The sequence below is a fragment of the Panthera pardus genome, unplaced genomic scaffold, assembly GCF_024362965.1.
Source record: "Panthera pardus isolate Hobbes unplaced genomic scaffold, ASM2436296v1 HiC_scaffold_16, whole genome shotgun sequence".
In the NCBI taxonomy this organism is placed as follows: Eukaryota; Metazoa; Chordata; class Mammalia; order Carnivora; family Felidae; genus Panthera; species Panthera pardus.
This window is the reverse complement of record NW_026526721.1, coordinates 1,397,644-1,417,934: the sequence shown is the minus strand read 5'-3', so window position 1 is coordinate 1,417,934 and position 20,291 is coordinate 1,397,644. Positions and strand designations below refer to the sequence as shown.

At 62.7% G+C, this 20,291-nt stretch overlaps 1 long non-coding RNA gene across 1 annotated transcript; it reads left to right on the top strand.

Moving 5' to 3' along the window:
- The first annotated feature begins 3,353 nt into the window (after positions 1 to 3,353).
- Positions 3,354 to 16,324, top strand: LOC109258085 (uncharacterized). The gene is made up of 2 exons (XR_008422385.1): positions 3,354 to 5,311; positions 15,359 to 16,324. It is a non-coding gene; the product is annotated as an uncharacterized LOC109258085 (long non-coding RNA).
- The last annotated feature ends 3,967 nt before the right edge of the window (positions 16,325 to 20,291 follow it).

Below are 20,291 nucleotides of genomic sequence, written 5' to 3'. Positions count from 1 at the left end.
AAGAAAAACAGCATATGGAACTCATTTTCCTTTCACGGCACGTTAGTAAGTGGGTCAACCGTGTTAAATGTACATGCTTTAAATGTTGGCTGACTTCAGCACTTTATCTCATAGGGTGTGTGCTGCAATTTTATTTCCGTGTTTTTCTTTTGGAATATCCCTGGAAAAGTATGTTAATACTTTTATTTCAATTGCAAAAGTGGGTCAAACCTTTCTTGACAGAAAATAAGTCTAATTTGGTTCAACAGTTTGACAAGAACGTGAGAGTGCATGGAGGACGTTGGCCATAAATAGGATGAACTAAATCTGTAGCTCCAAGTGGTGCTGAAAATACATTTCAGATAATGGTATGATAAGAGACTTTTATTTTTAAATGTTCCGTCGGAGAAAAGCAATGAAATTAACACTTCGACGTCCCCACCCCCGCCCCCTCAGAAGATATCAGATGAAAAAAGATACCACTTGGGCGACAGAGAATCATGGATAAATGATAGCTTCTTGATACGTGTATGAAAAGCCTCCTCAGTAAATGTCCCAAACTTCGCAATGACAAGATAACAAATACAGTCACAGCCCAGGTGGTTTCAAAACAGTTCAACAAAAGCCTGAGAGAACAGTTGATAAAGCATTACAAGATTAAACAATGTTTTCTTTTTCCCAATCTTCTGAGTTGGGAAATATTATGTAAGAGTGGACGGTGGAAGGTGCAAGGTTGACGGTGGGTGTAGATGATGGAGGTTTATGTGAAAAGTAGAAGGTGGACGAAAGACGGTGGGTGTGGTAGGTGGATGATATTAAAGGTGGGTCCTGGGGCGGGGCCTTCACCTTTGGGGGTCTTGTTTTTTTCTGGGGTTTTCAGACAGTAGAGGCCACAGGTGAGCAGAGGACCCAGGTGGCCGATGGCCTGATACAACCACATGCCGAAGCAGGATTCTTGAGACTCTGCAGTTCGGGCGCAGCAAGGACGCACGGATGTAGGTAGGTGAGCGCAGGGGGTGGGTGACCCGGGTCCCTGCCTCTAGAGCCAAGGTCGCTGGGTCGTAAGTGCCTACGTGTAAAGGAGGAATTGAAGGGTTTACTTTCAAACTTTAATACTTACAATTGTCCAGAAGCCACATTTTTGCAAAACCCTGTATATGATGAAAAGATTTAGCTGTAATCTGAAAGTATTTGACGCGGTACAGGTTTCCAGAGATTGGGAGCCAATCCAAAGCTTTGGGGATTCTCTGCCCGCCCCTCCCCAGTCCAGCTTCTGGTCCGGGCGCCCTTTGCCCAGGCTGTGTGTGCGGGGAGGTTGGTCGAGGGTCGATTCCAGGACACCTGACACTCCCTGGGCCTCTGTCCCCAGCCAGGTGCAGGCCCCGGGTGTTTTCGGCACAGGTCCCTCCCTGGGCTGCCCTGGGGCAGGGGTGGGGGCTGGGTCTGGGGTTGGGGTCAGCAGGGTGTCCTGCTGTGTGTCCCGAGCCTCATTTTGGGGAGAGAGAACCTGTTTCTTCTCAGCAAGCAAACGGCGTACGAACAGAGCAGGAAGGAGAAGAGCTTATCTGGAGCTGAAATGTTTTGAAGCAAAGTCACAGGAGGCTGACCTTCCAAGTGGTGTTTGACTTTCTCCTTTTGCCCAGAACTAATCGGCTTAGCTCGGATGCCTGAGTGCCCGGTGACACAGGGGCCCGCTGCTTTCAGGGTTTACTCTTTATGAAAGAAAAACACCATTTCTCACCAGAGCCTAAAGTTTATGGGGCTTCTCTCGTGGACCGCTCGTGCTTGGTCATTAAAGGGGCAAAGCCGACACGGTCTCTTTCCTGGAGTTTGTCAAATGGCTTTATTCGTAACGATCATCAGACGGAAACACTGACTGCGGGCTGAATGTTGTCGCCTGCCAGGCGAAGAGCCGCCCGCCCATCCCTCCCCCGTTGGCCGTCTGGGGTCAGGGAGCCATCTGGGGGCCTCCTCTCGGTGGCCGGCACCTGGGCGGGGGGCGTCAGGGGACGGTCACTCCATGGGATTACCTGTCTGCTTAAACCGGAGACATCACGCAGGCAAAGCTGACTCCTGGGGACAGAGAGGTGACCCAGCTCCCAACAACAAAAGAACGAGGCTGCCTTTCCAAATCCATTACTGTCACCCATGTGCCGTCCCTGCCTGCACACCCCTCCCCACAATAAAACTAGGAAACGTAGGTGGGGGCCTTCTGAAGACGCTGCCGGCCGGGCCAGGCCTCTCTTGGTTCAGAAAACAGAGGGATTCTTTGTATCCAGAAGATCAAAATACTCAGGGTGATTTGGTCACAGAGCAGTCACATGTCTGGAGATGGGTGACGTGTCTGTAGCCAGCAGGGGCCGCCCTGTTCTCCCTGCCTCATCACCATCCCCCACCCCACCCCTTGGAGGTCCAGGTGACCCCCTGCATCCTGTAGGGCAAGCCTCTGCCCAGACAAGCTGGGGTGGGGGTGGGTGGGGGGGAGACATCACCAGGACTCAGGCCTCTGGAGAAGTGACTCAGCCCTAGCGACGGGACGATGGGGTGGGAAGGGACCCGGTACAAGCTCTATTTCTCCAGGGGAAACAGGTGACCTGGAGGGACCTAGTGTGGAGATCAGAGGACTCAGGCTCAAACCTCTGGTCCCAGGAGCCCCTAGGTCTGCTCTCGGGCAAACAGGGGAGGGGCCCGCCGGCCGGGAGGGAAGGAACAGGGATGCAGACGTCCAGGTGGGGCTGTGGAGCACAGCAGATGGGAGCACGGGGCCCTGCGGGCACTCGCTTGGCTTAGGGTCCCCACCCTGGATGGGAGTGCTGAGATGGGGAAGGGCCAGCTGGTGGGGAGGCCCAGGCAGAGGAGGCCAGCCAGCAGCCCAGTGCCAGCACACAGGGGCCCCTGCAGCTCGCACTGTTCTCGGGGACACCGGAAGGGGAACTGACCCCACTCAAACGGGAGTGACCCCACTCAAAAAGGAGCACCTTGCAGGAGATCCTTTCACAGATTCTGCCAAAAATAAAGCAGCACGTGGAGGAGACAGAGTTTTTTGGGTTTTGTTTTTAATGATGGGACAGAATACGGAAAAAGTGGACAAATACCTAAACCCATTTTCAGGAACGTAAGGACTTGGAAACTTAGCCGCATAGATCTCTGGAGTTTCCAAGAGTGTCGGAGCAAGATGAATGAGCCCGGGAAGTGGGGAACGTGGGGTCAGGGGACAGTGGTGGGCAAAGAAGCCAGAAAGAGCTACAGTGACCCCCAGACCACTGCCGAGACAGACGTGCTCGGCTGTCCAGAGTCACAGATCCAGGCGTGGCTGGTGGGGCGCAGGGGCGTTGGGCTGCCCTGTGGCCCGGACCCCTCCCGACGCCGGGAGAGGATGGAGGCTCACTCAGTATGCGTCTCAGCAATGCCGGGTGATCATGGTGCCGCAGAGGCAGGGCCGGGTGACGTCCAAACCCAAGTCACATGAATATAAAACTCTACTGTTTCACTTCCAGTGACAGTGGACAAGGACAAGCTCGGGACCACCCTGCCCTGAACCCCCAGATGCTGGGGAAACGCAGCGAGGTGACAACTCGCGCCCTGGGACAGAGACAGCTGGAAAGAATGTCACTGCACCCCTGAAATAATGGCCCAAACTTCCGAGTCTTCCTGGGCCCCAGAAGGCAGTGGTCATGGGGTAACCAGCAGCCTGGGATCTAGAAGAGACAGGTGTCCCTGGGGGACGGGGCACCAGGCACGGCCCACACCACGGGGGGAGCTCGGATGGAGAGACTGTGAGCATGGGGGCGCAGAGCCATGGCCGGCCCAGGGCTCCCAGTTGGGGACAGGACAGCAGCCCCCGGTGGGACACACGTGCGGACACACGGTTCATCTGTGGCAAAGCCCCCGGAGCTCTGCTGAAACCACACACCTCGGGGCGGGACTAAACTTCTAAACTTTTATTTAATTCAAATGTAAAGAGCCACGTGCAGCTCATGCTACAATATTGCACAATGCGGAACGTGAACTTTCACTTTTAATCGCATTTCTTTTTGGTCTGAAAACAATTTCCCCTCATTTTTGCAAGGTAGTTTCTAGAATCCTGGGTTGTTATTTCCTCTAGGTTCACCGAAAACATTATCGTGGCATCTTCTGGCTTCCATTCACACTGACGAGAAGTCAGCGATCCACCTGTCCTCCCTTTGTAGATAATCTATGTGTTTGGCTACTTTAAAATATCTTCTCTTTTTCCCCTGGTTTCTGAGGCTTTATTATTACATATTTAGATACACATTTGTTTTAACTTATCCTCCTTTGGATTTATTGGGCTCACCGGGTCTTTCAGGTATCTTTAATGTATCTGAAACATTCTCGGCCATTACCTCTTGAAATCGTGTCTCCTTTTTTCCATCAATTTCTTCAGAAAACCCTATTAGATGTAGGGCTGACCCTCTGTTTCCATCCTCCACAGTTTTCTGTGTCTGTTTCTCTGGATTGACGTCTGGTATAACTTCGTTGGGTCTGTTTTCCAGTTCACCGTTTCTCTCTTCAGCTGCATCTAATCTGACGTTTAGACATTGAATTTTATGGTGATTTGTTTCCTTCGTTCTTAGGCTTTTTGATCATCAACTTCTTGTCTGATTTGGAAGTGTATTTGGTTGAAATCCTTTGAGTGCTTGACTTAATTTTCCCCAAAAAAAGATTTATGCTTCTGTCACCGGGGAAATGCCACCAACATGGGACCATTTTTGTGATCAATCAGCTTGGAATTTGGAGCAGAGTCAGCATGAGGTTAGAGCATCAACGTCACAGAGGTCTGACTCGACTTACGATTTCTCAGGGAAGTACTTCTCCCTCCTCAGTGTCAGGGCTGAGGTGGGAGCATTTCTGGTGTGTTTCCTTCCGCATGCGGGCTTTTATTCACCCTGTGAAGTCCTGGCTTCACAGAGGGTTCTCGTCCGCATATCCCGCCCTGGGAAGACCCTGAGCCTTCGGCCCTCGCCCCCGCCTGCCTGGTGCTCTGAGGTGCTGCAGACCTGCGGGTCACTGCAGAACCCCCAGGGGAGAGGCTGGTCTTGACCCAGCTTGCCTGCTGGGGTTCCTGATTTCCCCCCATTCGGTGTCTTGCAATTTCTTTGTTTTCTTGAAAGATGTGTGATGTGTAAGTTTTCCTTTAATTTGTCCACCTAATTATCTTCTCCAGAAGGGTTCTTAAGAGCATCAGATCTGCCACACGTGAGAAACAGAAGTCCCCACGGCTGCTCTTGGCTCCTGTGGCCCTTTGCTATGGATCTGCCTTGGCCAGTGTTTCCTGAAAAATGGGCTGAAGCCAGGATGCGCTAACTGGGAAGTGCGAATTCAGGGCAGTGAGAGTGAGAGTGAGGGACGGGGACGTGGGGATGGAGGGATGTGCTCCACACACAGGGAGCCTTGCCCAGCCGGCAGTGACCCAGCTCATTCCCTCAGCACGTAGGACTTCCCAGGACAGGCTTCCTGGAGATGGTGGCCCCGGGGGGGCCCACGGGGGGGGCTTATGCGTCTGCACGGCCCCTCCCGTGCCCCGTTTCTGGCGGCCAGGGTTGCCCGTGGAGGTCAGCCGCCTCGCACTGCACCCCAGCCTCTCGGCAGCCGCTTTGGCCACCACGTCCTCCGTGCTGCAGGGCGGTGTCACGCTCGGGCCCTGCCGTGGCAGGGGTGGGGGGTGGGGGCAGGGGCTGGTCCGTCTGGACACTTCCAGGCGGCTGAGGCGAGGCGGGAGCGGAGCTGGACTCCCCAGGCCGGGTGTCTGGTCGAGCCACATGGCTGGAGATGTGTGCCGACACGGGACGGCGCCCTTCCGGACCACACCTGCTGGGCCGAGGGGTCGGTGCTGCTACAGGTCATGGATTTCTAGGCAACAGTAAAATCTCATGTTTTTTGTTTTTTAAAAAAAAAAAATTTTTTTAACGTTTATTTATTTTTGAGACACAGAGAGACAGAGCATGAACGGGGGCAGGGCAGAGAGAGACGGAGACACAGAATCGGAAGCAGGCTCCAGGCTCTGAGCCATCAGCCCAGAGCCCGACGTGAGGCTCGAACTCACGGACTGTGAGATCGTGACCTGAGCTGAAGTCGGACGCTCAACCGACTGAGCCGCCCAGGCACCCCATAAAATCTCATGTTTTCAGGGGCAGGGTGAACGGATCGTGTTTCCAGCCCCTTGTCCCCAGAGCTCTGGAATCTTCAGCCCATCACCCCAGGCCTGGCCCTGCTAACGTCCCTCGATGCTCTGGGTGCAGGTCGTGGGGGACGAGGGGTGATGGCTCTGACCCTGTGGGTGTGGGCTTGTGGGCCTCCAGCCTCCAGCCCGCGATCTGGTGGGTTAGTGCAGGGGAGACCATGGGAAGCTGGTGGCAGGTCGGCAGTGGTCCCCAGGCCGTATTATGGAGTGTTATCGGCGCTCCCCTGCTTTTCAGACCCTGACACCCCGGTCCTTCCAGGGCAGAACCCCGAGCCCGCACGGAGCGCGTCCTCCAGACACCCTCCCCCACCTCCTTCCCTGCCCGTGGGGAAGTCACACGAGCCCTCTGGAGTCCTGCAGACAACCTCCTGCTCGTGATGTGGTCACTAACGCTGGAAGAGTCCGTCCGCGTTCAGTGGGAGGGAAGGATCCTGTGGCCGAATAGCCGTGGGCGCCCATACACTATGCCCGCTGGCGGTGGCTCTGACTCATACTTGACCGTGGAACCAGCCTCCCCTGGACGCGAGCTTGGGCAGCACGGCCACACTGTGCCCCTGCCTGGCCCCAGGAGGTTCCTGTCCTGCAGGACCTCCAGGTGTGGGACAAGGGGGGCGCGAGGGACAAATGGAGGTACAGAAACTGGGTGCGAACAAGTCCTCACCCCGGTCCACTGCTGACCCCCAGGCAGGGGCACTTAGAGGGCAGCATGTTGTGGGGACGGGGGTCCCGGTGTCCCGCCTGGCCGACCAGTGGGGGCGGGGGTCCCGGTGTCCCGCCTGGCCGACCAGTGGGGGCGGGGGTCCCGGTGTCCCGCCTGGCCGACCAGTGGGGGCGGGGGTCCCGGTGTCCCGCCTGGCCGACAACAGAGGCTCCGGGGACGTCCGCCGGCAGAGTAGTGTGGGCACTCATGGTTGCTCCGCGCTTGAGTCTCGGCGAGTTACTGGCGGGGAATCTTCTTCCAATGGGACCTTGTTATTTAAGGGACTGGATGGGCAGCCGCGTCCTAATGGGGACGGTGGGACGGACAGGACGGCTTATTTTCCCCTGGCGCCGTGGTCAGCCGTGTGGCGCGGCGGGTGGCAGCGTTTCTTCCTTCTGCTTTTAGGGCTGATGTCGCGGTTTGCTGTCCTGAGTCCTTTCCCGCCGCGCGGGGAGCGGGGCCGCGGTGGCCGCCACGGCCGCCGGAGACCCCCGCGCCTGCAGGCCCTCGGTGCAGGAGCCCCGTGGGGCCCCGGGGGGGTCGTGGTCGTGGCCACGGCGAGTCCGTGTCCTCCCGGCTGCAGGCGGCTTTTCGGTGATGCGGGACGGAATCCGACCGGGCCGCTCAGAGCCGAGGCCGGAACGCGGTGCCGCCGACCCGGTGGCCGCGCACGGCGACGGCAAGGTCACCAGAAGCGCCACAGGCAGGCTTCCAGGTTAGCTCGTCACCAGAACCCACCCAGGCCAACGCGTTACTTGAGCTTTTGCACGCGCCTCGCTTCGCTCTGACCCACGCGGACGCCGCCGGCTGCTCCGATGGCCGCCTCCGTCTGCCTCAGATCAAACGCTGCCCAAGTGCCTTGTAATTAATTCGGCCGTGTTTGTCAGCCTTGCGTGTCTGTGTAGAAGCACAGTAATTTCCCAAGACATCTCCCGTCACTGCACGCTTGGTCGAAGGAGCCTTTTCTCACACAGATAATGCTACAGCGAACATCCAGGGCGCTTTCGTCTCAGGTGAGACATTTTCTTTCTTTTTAAACGTTTTTGTAATGTTTATTAGTTATTTTTGAGAGAGAGACAGAGCACAAGCAGGGGAGGGGCGGAGAGAGAGGGAGACACAGAATCCGAAGCAGCTCCAGGCTCCGAGCTGTCAGCACAGAGCCCGACGCGGGGCTCGAACCCACGGACCGCGAGATCGTGACCTGAGCCGAAGTCGGACGCCGAACCGACTGAGCCCCCCAGGCGCCTCTGGGGGCAACGTTTGTTTAAGCTGGACCCCCACCAGCAGGATCGCTGGGTCAAACCACATGCACAGTTCCTGCTTTTGCATGAGGGTCGTGTCCAAGTAGCTTCCAAAAGAGTCAGGAGTTTCAGGCCATCCAGAAGTTTGTAAAGTAACCCCCCCCCCTGCCCCCACCCTGCAATGCAGACAATTTACCGGGAGACCAAAGCTTTGCGTCTCTTTGGCTTTAACCTGTTGGGATTCACTGGGCCTCACGGACGCGAGGATGGCTGTCGGGAAAACCCTCGCGCGTCGGCTCTTTGGCGTGGCCTCTCCGCCTTCCGGGCTCGGGCTGTCTGGACGCCCGCCTCCCCCGTCTCCGTGCGCCTGCCCCTCACTCTCTCACACCGTCCGGCCGCCCAGTCCCCAGGGACTTCGCGCTTTCGAGCTCACTCGTCAGCGTGTCGCGGGCGGAGTTTGCTCTTGTTGCTTTTCGACAATTTCACTCCTTCCGTTTCCATTTCTAGAGGCCGTATTCCGTGTTCCAGCCCCTCCGTGCTCTCTGTTACCTCTGTGAGCCCATCACCGTGGTTCCCTCGTACTCCGTGGGCGCTCCAGGACCTGCTGTGTCTGGCGGGGTCCGTGGGCCGTTTCTCTGATGCTCGCGCGGAGTCTGCTGAGCCTGGGTCGCGAAAGCGTGTCCGTGTACGTGGGGATGTTGGCGGCACTGAGGGTGCAATCCTCCGGTGGCCGCGTCTGCCTCGGCGGGGACCCCAGGAAACCGCGTGGAGCACGTGCACACGTGTGCACTTGGTGTTCTAAGTCCGCGTGAGGGTGGCCTGCGGTTAGAAATTGTGGGGGACACTCTGCTCCCTCCAACGGTCCTGGGTTTGCCTCTGGGGTCTGCAGACAGACGGCAGACGCAGCCCGGGCCCGCCCGCTCCCGGCTGGCTGTGCCCGGGCAGCCGCGCGGTGCCACGAAGCAGCGGCCTGAAGCCATGGGTGCAGCCGCGCGGTCCCGGGGGCCACGAGGCTGGCAGCAGGTGCAGCAGGGCGCCGTCCGGCTCGGGCCGCAGCACGGCTCTGGCGTCCTCGGCTGTGGCCGGGTCTCTGCCTGGTTGTGGCCCAGCGCTCCCCCGTGGCTCCCGTCCTCTCCGTCCTTTGGGACACCCGTCACTGGATGTGCCCTGCCCCCGAGTCCAGGACGGTCCCACGTTGAGATCTGTAGGTTAGGCACATCCGTGAGGAAGTTTTAACACATGAAGTCACACTGTGCCCCAGGGGCACAGACATGGGTTTGGGGGAACAAACCCACCGCACCGCCCGAGAGCATGTGGACGCCCCGTCTTGCTTCTGCCTTGGATGATACGCGCTGTTCAATTGTACTTGAATGGAAATACTAAACTGAATTTTAACTGAATTTAACAGGAGGAAAGGAAACTGAAGAGAAAGTCAGTCACCCTACACGCAGTGTTTGTGCTCGGCTGGGCGAGGTGGGGCCAGGAGGGGCGTGGGGCGCCCTGAGCCGCAACCCCGAGGGGACGGACCCTCCTGGGCCCCCAGGTGTCGGGACCACCGTCTGACATTCGGACTTTCTATTCGAAACTTGGCTTTCGTGAGATCCGGAGGCCTTTCCCGCAAACTGGGCCCTTCGCCCTGGGTGCTCATGGGCGGATCTGGGGCCCCTGGGGAGGTGCGGGCGGGACCCGCTTCCAGCCGGGGGGGGGGGGACACCCCACAGGATGCCAGCCCCACGTGGCTCCGTGCTGCTGCTGACTCGTGCCAAAAGTGCCCCGTCGAGTCGAGGCAGCGCCCTTCGAGCCCCTGGCTGCAGTCACTGAGAAGTGCCGACTGTCCAGCTTCCTGCAGGGGCGTCTCCCTCGCCTGTTAGATTCCGTGGTCGGTGGCCTCTCAGGCTGGACCGCTGTGTCCCCTGACGGTTTGTGGTAAAATGCCCCCTGGACACAGCCTGGTGACACTCCTGCGGCAGGTAGGACAGACCGGCCCCCCACCCCGAACCCCGTGCTGCGGTGTCCCCTCTGCCCTGACCGTCCCCACACGGAGAGAGCACCGTCTGGGGCAGGCGGCTCCCGTGCGTCCTTGGCGCTCAGTCTTGAACTGGAGTATGTGGCAGGGTGAAAATTGCCCCCGAAATATCCGCTCCCAATCCCGGAACATGCAAATGTGACCTTATAAGGAAGTGGCTCTCTGCAGATGGAAGGTAGGGATACGGAGGTGGCTCCTCCAGTGTCCCCTGAGTGCCCCCTCGGGCCTTACAGGAGGGACGGGGTGGGGGACAGGCTGCCGAAGGGGCAGGCCATGTGACCACGGAGGCAGAGACTGGGGTGAGGGGCCACCGCCACCGGAGCTGGAGGAGGCGGGGGGGGGGGGGGGTCCCTCCCTGGGCTCCCGTGGTTGGAACCAGAGTGGGTGCTGGGGAGGCGGTAGAATGTGCCTGTGTCCCTCCATCAGTGTCTCTGCCGCCCTCTGGTGACCTTGGGCACACGGCTTGACCTATCTTAGGCCTAGCTTGCTTCCTGTCACTTGGCTCCCTGTGGGCGGGGCGTCCTGGCCGCAAGGTGGGGGGACTCCCTGTGGGGGGGGCGTCCTGGCCCCAGGGCGGGGGTCACACTCAAGTGCCAAGTGAGGGCTGCAGGTGCAGGGACAGGGTCTGGAGTCTCAACACTGGGAAAGTGACCTTGGCTTGGTCCCTGGGGACAGGGTTTGGACGCACTCGAATTTCCCTCCTCTCTGGGGAGCTGAGTCTGTAGGGGCTGTAAAGTCCCTCTGGTCTGGGGGACCACCGTGGCCCCATTTCCCACCAGCATGACACAGCCCGCCCAGGGGTGTTTCTAACCTCCGAATGACGGCCCCCAGGGTCCACTGTGCTGGAACCACACCCTCCCCAGGGGCCCCTTGGGGCTGGGTGTTTCCCTAGTCGCTTGGACCCCCGGGGACAAGGCTGTCTCTGCACTTCGGAGCTGAGTTCACGTCTCCCCGCGGCCCCACTGACACCCACTCTGCTTTGGGCCCTGCCTTTCGACAGCTGGCATCTCACGCCGGCCACCGTCCCGGGTTTCTCCCAACTCCTGGGCCACAGGGAGGGAGGCCGGGGGTCTGTGGGGGTAAAGTCGTGTCCAAAACGTGCAGCCAGTCAGCCAGGGCTCAGGGGCCTTTCTGCACGTACACGACGTGGTTCTGCCACTCGGATCTGGTGTGTGCACGCCGCTCCCGGGGGCCGAAGCAGGACTCGGCACAAGAACCCTGCCGTTTCCCCCGAATCGGGAGACATGTTTTGAGGTTCACCTGCCCACCGGCGCGGCGAGGGGGCTGTGGAGGCAGCGGAGTGAGGCAGGAGGGGCCTGGGCCTGGGTCTCAGTGGGGAGGCCAGCCGCGGACGGTGGCGGTTCTGGAACACTTACTCCTAGCCCCCCCTGGAGTGGGAGGGGCAGAGGGGCCGGCGCCCCTCGACGTCCCCTGTGGAGGCCCCGCGCCTGGCCGCAGGCCAGAAGGGCCAGGTGAAGTTTCTGGAGAACCTGAAGCATTTCAAGGGAAGGTTCGAGTCTTGGGGATGGCCTGGGGTGTGGTGATGGTTTTGGGCCTCCAAGGGCAGGGGCAAAGGACCACCTTCTGTGACGCTTTCTTCTGACCGACCTGGGGCTGGGTTCCTCAGCCACGTCGGATGTGGGACAAGGCCACGTCGGATGGCGGCCACGCCCTGATGCGCACCTGCTACTGTTCCTCGAGGTGGCGGCTGCGGGCGCCCAGGGGCCTGTGTCAGAGCCGAAGCGGAGCCGGGCTGTCCCAGGGGGCCACACTGCGCAGGGGGGATGCTGGCTCAGTCTGCGGCGGAGGGAGGGGGCCCCACTCATCCCATGGTGTCCTGGTCAGGGTGTCTGTTGGCCCTGGACACAGGGCCTGGGACTGCTTCAGAGAGGGGAGGAGCTGGTGGACGGAGGTGCCCACGATGGGGCCGTCAGCCCGAGGTCAGCGGTCAGGGGCTCCAGAGGCTGCCGGGTCTGAAGACAGCGGACCGCTGAGAACTGCCCACTGCCCGCAGAGGCCAGGCCTCCGCACCTGTGGGTGTGTGGCCCTCAGGCCCCCCGCTCTTGCAGCGTCCATTGGGGCCGGTGTTCACCCCCAGGACACGGTGGGGAGACCGCCTCTGGGTGCCAGCACCGGGGGAGGAGGGAGCACCGCTGTCACCAGGGGGCCCGGCAGATGCCAGAGGCGAGGGTTCCAGAGGGTTCCGGCCACTCCCCTCTCTGGCCGGCGTGGGAACAGTGGGGGTGGCAGCCCGGGGGGCCGGGGAAGACCCTTGGCGCAGAGTGGGCTTTGCTCCGTGGTCTGAGACGTGCTCCCTGCTGCTGGAACAGGGTGCAAATCAGACGAGTGGGCAGGACGGCCGGACGGCGGGACGGCCGGACCGGAGGGGCGAGCGTCTGCAGAGACAGAGGTCCGAGGCTGGTCCACTGTGAGCCCTGGAAGGACGGGGCCGGGGCCGGCTCGACGGCTTTCACTCCATCGTGGGCCACCGAGCTGGCTGCCGGCCATCGGGGTGTGGACAGCCACGGGGTCCCAAATAGGAGAGCGGGTCGGCCGGCCCGGTCCGAGCCGTGGCTCAGAGGACAACGGTGGCTGTCCACACCCCTGGAACTCGCTCGGCGAGGTCGGCAGGGCCATCACGCAGTGTGGACGACCAAGCAGAACCCCGACAGGCACTCAGGACCCGGCACGAACACGAGAAGGTCGAGACCAGGAGGGAGAGCCGATGAGTCTTCTGTCTCGTCGTGGGCAGGATGTGCAGCAGCTTCTGAGAACGCGGTGCGAGCAGAGGCAGCCGGCAGAGGAGGAGGGAGGCAGGCTAGAGGAAGAGAGGTGGGCTGCGGGTCTCTGCAGGGGTGCAGGGCAGGTCCCTGAGAGCAAGGGAGGCTGGGCGGCTCTGGCTGCCCGAGGCCTGAGCTGCCGGTGGGAGGGGGGTGTGCGGGAGGTCCTGGGAAGTGGAGGGGGCCCGTCGCCCCACGGGTGCCCGGGGAGGAGGTGGGGACGGGACTGGGCCCCCGATGAGCTCAGAAGCCCCCGATGGGGCCCGCAGGTTACGGAGTCCCCGGGAGGCAGGGGTGAGGTGTTGCTGCGTGGGTCCCTACCCTGGGCAGACGCCGTGGCTCAACCAGGGAGCAGAGGCAGCATTCCGGGGCTGGTCAGAGAAGGGGTGGTGACCCATGGCCAAGAGGAGGGGCCCACGGGGGCCTGGCAAAGATATATTGGCGGGGGCGGGGGGCGTGGACAGCGGGATTCAGGCCACTTTCCTGGCCCGCCTCGTTCCCCGCCTGCTGTCTTGGGGCTCCCGGCCGCTCGGGGCCTGCATTTCCAAGCTCACTGGGCTGTCCTGGCAGGAGCCCCGGGCGGGGGGCGGGGTGACAAGGTGGGGCTAGAAAGGACTACACAGGGGCTGTCTCTGCAGAGCCAGGAGGAGGAAGGTGCAGGCGGGCAGGGTCTTCCAGGGTGTCCCGTGGGCCGTGGAAATGTGGCCCCCTGCCCTCCAGTGCGCCAGGGCCCGGCCGGGGGCACCGGAGGAGGTGATCACGCAGCAGGGCCGGTTACCTGACACGGGTGCGCAGCCCTCCCGCGACGGGCCCAGGGGCCACTTGCCGATTTAGCGGGAGGGTGAGGCAGAAGCCGGTGCCACCCCTCCTGATCCTACCCGGTTCTCCAAGACCTGGTTGGCGGCTGTGGCCGTCTGTCGCGGAGTCCGAAGGCCTGGTTACACCGGGGTGGCCACGGTGGCCTTGAGGGAACACTGGGCAAGTGGAGAGGCTCCTGGTGCCCAGGGCTCTGGGCAGACTCAGAGGGCGGGGACCGAACGTGGCTGCAGGGACAGCCTGGGCGCCTCCCAGCAGGGCCCTGCACACTGCTGTCACCTGAGGGTCTGGGGGCTTCCTCCTTTGCCTCATTGGCCTGGCAGCCCCAGGCAAGGGCTCAGGTATGCCTGGGGAGGGGGGGCTCAGGTGTGCCTCGTGGGGGGGCTCAGGTGTGCCTGGGGAGGGGGAGCTCAGGTGTGCCTCGTGGGGGGGCTCAGGTGTGCCAGGGGAGGGGGGGCTCAGGTTTGCCTCGTGGGGGGGCTCAGGTGTGCCAGGGGAGGGGGGGCTCAGGTGTGCCAGGGGAGGGGGGGGCTCAGGTTTGCCTCGTGGGGGGGCTCAGGTGTGCCTGGGGAGGGGGGGCTCAGGTGTGCCTCGTAGGGGGGCTCAGGTGTGCCTGGGGAGGGGGGGCTCAGGTGTGCCTGGGGAGGGGGGGCTCAAGTGTGCCTCATGGGGGGGCTCAGGTGTGCCAGGGGAGGGGGGGCTCAGGTTTGCCTCTTGGGGGGGGGCTCAGGTGTGCCAGGGGAGGGGGGCTCAGGTTTGCCTCGTGGGGGGGCTCAGGTGTGCCTGGGGAGGGGGGGCTCAGGTGTGCCTCGTAGGGGGGCTCAGGTGTGCCGGGAGGGGGGGCTCAGGTGTGCCTGGGGAGGGGGGTCTCAAGTGTGCCTCATGGGGGGGCTCAGGTGTGCCAGGGGAGGGGGGGCTCAGGTGTGCCGGGGGAGGGGGGCTCAGGTTTGCCTCGTGGGGGGGCTCAGGTGTGCCTGGGGAGGGGGTCTCAGGTTTGCCTTGTGGGGGGGCTCTGGTGTGCCAGGGGACGGGGGCTCAGGTTTGCCTCGTGGGGGGGCTCAGGTGTGCCTGGGGAGGGGGTCTCAGGTTTGCCTCGTGGGGGGGCTCAGGTGTGCCAGGGGAGGGGGGGCTCAGGTTTGCGTCGTGTGGGGGCTCAGGTACATGGGCTCCTCTGTGCCTCTCCTATGCTTCCTTGGAAACAGGCAGGTCAGGAAGTGCCATCCTGTGGTCCCAACAGAGCCACTTGAAGTCACTGTTGCCAGTCGCCGGTTGGCCTGTTGAGATGTGTCTGCATTTTCTGATTGGCTTCACACACCCTGTTCTCAGCGGGACGGCCCTCCCTGCTCCCGGGGAGGGAGGGCAGAACAACTCCTCTGAGGACGTGCAGGGCAGCCGGGGCATCTCACACCCAGGGCAAGACCGAGTGCGTGGCGGGGACCCCTGCGGCTGGCCCTGCCCTTGGAGGTGGGAGGGTGCAGGGTGGGGGGCAGCCAACCGCAGGGGGGCCCCCGGGAGAGGCCAGCAGCCTGAGGGTTTGGGGCAGCACAGAGTCCGCTGGGCAGCGGGTCCCTCCTCCGGCGATGATCGCAAGGTCAGTTGCTTCTCTGTTCTCAGGCTCGTTTGTGGGAGACACGGGTGAAGGAGAAGAATGAGAAAGAAAGCGATCTTCGGAGGAAGGAACCGGGGCGTAAGGCATGACGTCTGTCCTGAAGTTTCCCTGGCCCGTTTAGTGCCCGCATGGCAATGGGGGCGTGGGGGGGCGGGGACAAGGGCTCCCCGCATTACCGGGCACGACTGCGGTTCTGAGGGCCAGCGGGGCCCTCCTCAGGCAAAGGGGCTGGCCTCCCCGCCCCACCTTCCTGCCTGGGCTGGGACAGGGCTCCACCCACACATGGGGCTGGGCCCCTGGATCCAGCTGTGCCTGAAGGCGGCCTCTCCTGGCCTGAGTGCTGGAGTCGTGCCCGTTGAGCAGCTTGGTGGGGGCTCCGTTCTCCGGACTGAGCGCGGCTCTGAGGTGGGCTGCTCCCAAACTCCTCAGAGCCGGGTCGTTGAAGACGGCTGCGCACGGCCACCCGCGGCCCCCGGCTCAGCGGCTGTCCGGCCTCCCCCTGGGACTCCCCTGTAGTGGAGGCCCGGTCCCCGGGGAGCAGCCCAGCCCCCGCCCTGTCACCCAAACCCATCTGTTCCGGGAGGGCCTCTGGGTCAGACTCTCGATGGGCGTCCCCAGCCCAGAGGAGGCGCCTCACTTTCCTGAAATTGGCACTGAAAACAGCAGCAGTGTGGACGGCAGGGGGCCGGCAGCCAGAAAGATGCGCACGAGCAATAAGGGGAGAACTTCTGAAAGTCAATCTTGAGATCACACCCTTGAATTTCCCATCATTTGGGGGTGCCCGGGTGGCTAAACGGCTGACTCTTGACTCTGACTCAGGTCATGGTCTCGCGGTTTGTGGGATGGAGCTCCGGGCGGGGCTCTGTGCTGACGGCACGGAGCCTGCTTGGGATTCTCTCTCCCTCTGCCCCGCCCCCCGCTTGTTCTCTCTCTCTCATAAATAGACAAACATTAAAAAGAATCTCCCGTCACTTCCCTTCCCTTCGGGCTGTGAAGGACCTCAGGGCCATCCTGGGCATTTTCACTGGTACGGTGCAGGGAGCGCTCCCTGGCTATGTCACCGCCTCCTGAACAAGGACCCGACTGAATTGGAGATGTGGGCAGGCAGGGAGGTGGCGCTCGCCCAGCAGAGCAGAGGGCAGCGAGGCCAGGCCTCGCTTCTGGGGGGAGAGAGCGTCTCTCCTGTCCCGGCAGCGGAGGATATGGACCCTGGCAGGCTCCAGACTCTGCATTCAATGCCCCCTCTGGTAGCAGGATTAAACGGGAACGGTAAGAACGGACAGTTACTGTGTTCGTCAGAAGTATCCGGAGAAGTTGCTGCGGGGACAGGAGGTCTCTCCTCACGGTGGTAGTTAGAGCCTCCGAGGCCCCATAGCAGAGGGGGTGCCCCGTCCAGGCATCCCGGGTGGCCCTCCAGCTCTGATCACGTCCCCAGCTTACCTACCTGGCTCGGGACCTCGCCCACCATCTGACCAGAGGCCGACAGGCATCTGGTTCCCCTGCAGCCTTCAGCGAACGGAGCTGGCTCCCCGTACTCCAGGCCCGGCCAAGTGCAGGGGCTCCGGTGGGCTCCTTCCTGCTTCCTGGCCCCTCCCCCTGCAGCTGGGAACCACATCACAGTGCTTCCTACCCCAAGCCCCTTGCTGGCCTCAGGGGCTCTGTGACCACGGGGCTCCTTCCTTCCTGCCCCACACCGGGCCGTGGCACCACCATACTGGGTGCTGGCACCTGCTTTCTGTTTCTCAAGCCAGACTTGCACTTACCTCAGGGCCTTTGCACTGGCTGCTCCTTCCCTTCCAACGCTCTCCCGCCCACTCAGGCTCAGCCGTCCCCTTGTCATTCGGACCTCGCGGTGCAGGTGCCTCATTCTGGCCTCCGTCGCACCTCTTAGAGTTCCGACCGCCATGAGAGCCAGGGCCTCCAACTTCACTCTGCCTGCAGCCCTGCAGGTGGCAGTTGGTCTGCTCGCCCGGACGGCCCTCCCTGACCGTCCATTAAGGGACAGTTCTCGCCCATCCCTTTTCCTCCCTTCAGCACAGAGGACCCCAGGCTCCCGATTCCGGTTTCAACCGCTTTCCCGTGTGTCCGCTCCAGCAGAACGTCAGCTCCTGGCCCGCGTCGGGGCTCACGACCCAGGCAGGGGGTGCAGGGCCGGGCACCCAGAGGGGAAGCTGTTGTGAGGTACGGAAGAGGGTGAGCGAGGGGTCCTCCCCGCAGCCCAGAGGGCGTCCCAGGCTCGATGCGGCGCACGGTGTCTGTGCAGAAGCCTCCACGTGAAGTGAGTAGCACGCGTACCATCCAGGGACACCGGCCCCCGTGAAGCCGGGTGAACTGGAATGTTCTGTGACGACCCTCCTAATTTAAATTGCGATGACGTCTGTGACACAGATGGGTCAGAGGTGTGCTGAGGGGGGAAAGCCGATCTCCAAAGTCACACTCTTGAGACGACAAAAAGCGTGGCTATGGGGACAGACAGTGGCCGCCAGGTGGTGGCGCGGCACAGGGGTAACGCGAGGGGGCCCATCGGAAGGCGCCGTCTCCACCGTGCAGGCACACACACTTGCACGCACTTGTGGAGACACGTGTACACAGGTGCACAGGCGCACGTGCACATCCACAAGCACACATGTGCAAGCACAGGCAGGCGCACAGGCCCACGTGCACACACACACGCACACGCACGCCAGTGCCGGTGGCACTGGTAGCAATGGGGCAGGTCCGTGGACCAGGTCAACCTGCACTCGGGCCACGCGAGGCGTCACTGTCGCGGACACGGGCGGGAGGGAGCGCCGTCATTTCTCACGACAGCACACGAGTCCGCAAGGGTCTCGAAACAAGAAAGCGAAGAACGCATCTATGGCCCTGCGGAGAAGCGGCCGGCACGACCCGACGCTGGACGTGCGCCCAGGGGACCCGAGGCGGAGTCTGGCGCGTGCGTCCCCGAGCCGCTCTCGGAGGACGCGCTCTGCCCTTCGCCGGGGCCCGGGCTGGGATGCGGCACACGGAATAGGGTATCTGAGAGGGAACAACGTCACCAGCGGGACAGTGAGGTGGGGGGGGCACGGCATTGGGGTGCGGTGACACTCTCCCCGGGAGCCGGTGGCCGGGGCCAAGGAGCCCCGTCTGCGGCCAGGTCACCCGTCGCCGTCCCCACAAGTGCCCGGCTCACGCCACACAGGCCTCCCGGGGCCGCGCGTCCTCCCCCCGCGGAGAGCCGCCCCGGAAAGCCCCGTTCACAGGGATGCCCACGCGGGGATCTTCCCAGGCGCGCCCACGAGGCCCGACCGGCGGCTCCAGCTTTGCCCACCGGGGAGCTTCTGATTTCATTGGGCCCCGCGCACCGGCGGGATTTTAGCCGGGGCAGGGGCGCGTCACGGGGGGCCGGGCTCCCGGTGCCATCCTGCAGGGCTGAGGCCGTCTTCGCCCGGATGAGCAGAACGAGCGAGAGAGCCAGCCCTCCGGGTGCGTGTTGGCTGGGAGGGCATCGGCACGCAGACCGTTAACTCTTTGCCCGACGGAGGCAAGCCGTGCAGGAGGCTGGGCCCTGGGGTCAGGGGCCCCTTCTCCCCACGTCTGGTGGGGGGGAGGGGGTCCTCTTCCGGGTCAGGCCCAGCTCTGGGCAGACACAGCCCCCAGCTCAGGTGCAAGGGTCTCCTCAGGTCGAGAGCCCGGGGCCCGGGGCGGAGGGGGGAGCGGGTGCGGGGCGAGGTTCCCTCGGGACAGTCGGCTGGTGGGACACATGAGACGCCCCGCTCAGGTCCTTGGTCACCCCCTCCCCTCCCCCACTGAGGCAGGACCCACCGGAGGAGAGACCTGGATCCAAATCCGGGTCAGGCTCCTGCTTGCACAGCAGCCCTGGTCGTTCACTTGGCCCTGAGCCTCAGTTTCCCCATCTGTAAATGGAAGAGGTGGTGACAGCTTGTAGACACATTCTGGCCCACACTGTTCTGGTACTTTCCACGGACAGCCTGTCCTGCTGGGGCAGCGTCGGGGGGGATGGAGGGATGAAAAAAGGGGCACCTCTCAAGTCTGCCCGAGGGGCAGAGCATCGGAGGCCCCAGGTCCAGTGTGGCGGGTCAGCAGGTGCCCAGTCAGGAGGGCGGGAACGCGGGCTCAGGCCTGAGGCCTCCGGGAGTCAGCATCTCTGGCCCACAGCGACTACAGCTCTAGACCTGCCAGGGTGGGGGGCGGGCCCAGGGTCGCCACGGGCCCCGGGCCCCTCTTCTCCTGCACGCCGCCTGCCTCTTGGCCTCAGAGTGGACCCCACGTCCCCCACCCTTGCAGCATGACCACTCTGTGCTCCGTGGTGCCCGGAAGCTTCCGGTTCTCCAGGCTGGGGTTGGAGGCCACGCCGGCCCAGACCCCCAGGCCCAGTGGCAGCCTCTCCAAGTGCCCCTCCGCATAGGAGATGCCCAGCACCCAGCATGGGGAGGGGCGGCAGGGGTGTCCCTGCCCCATCGTCCCCGAAGCCTCCGTGACCCCCAGGGCCCAGGGACGCACTGCTGGAAAACCGCCCGCGAGCACAGGCTTCCTCCTCCCGGTCCTGGCCAAAGTGCCCGTCTTGTTTCTACCCACAAAGGTGGGCGGGAGCGGGGGCCGGTGGCGTGCCTGGGACTCCCTTGGAGGAAAGAAGGGGACCGAGACCCACAGAGAGGGCGGCCCGCGCCCTCCCGAGCAGGCGGGGGTCCCGTCGGTCTGGAAGCAGGTCTCCATTCTGAGGCTGGAAGCCCCGTCCCGCCCAGCACACCCCGAGGGCACCGTGGTCACAGCAGCTGGTGCCCGGAGCCCGGACCGCGAGGCAGAGCCCCCAGTGTCGGGGCACAGCCCGTGGGGGACGGTCGGGGGCGGCCGGGCGTCCGGGACCGCGAGCGAGCGGGCGCTTCCCATGCCGCGTGGTGAGTGCCAGCGGCCGGGGTCCTCCCACCTGGGAGCCCTCCC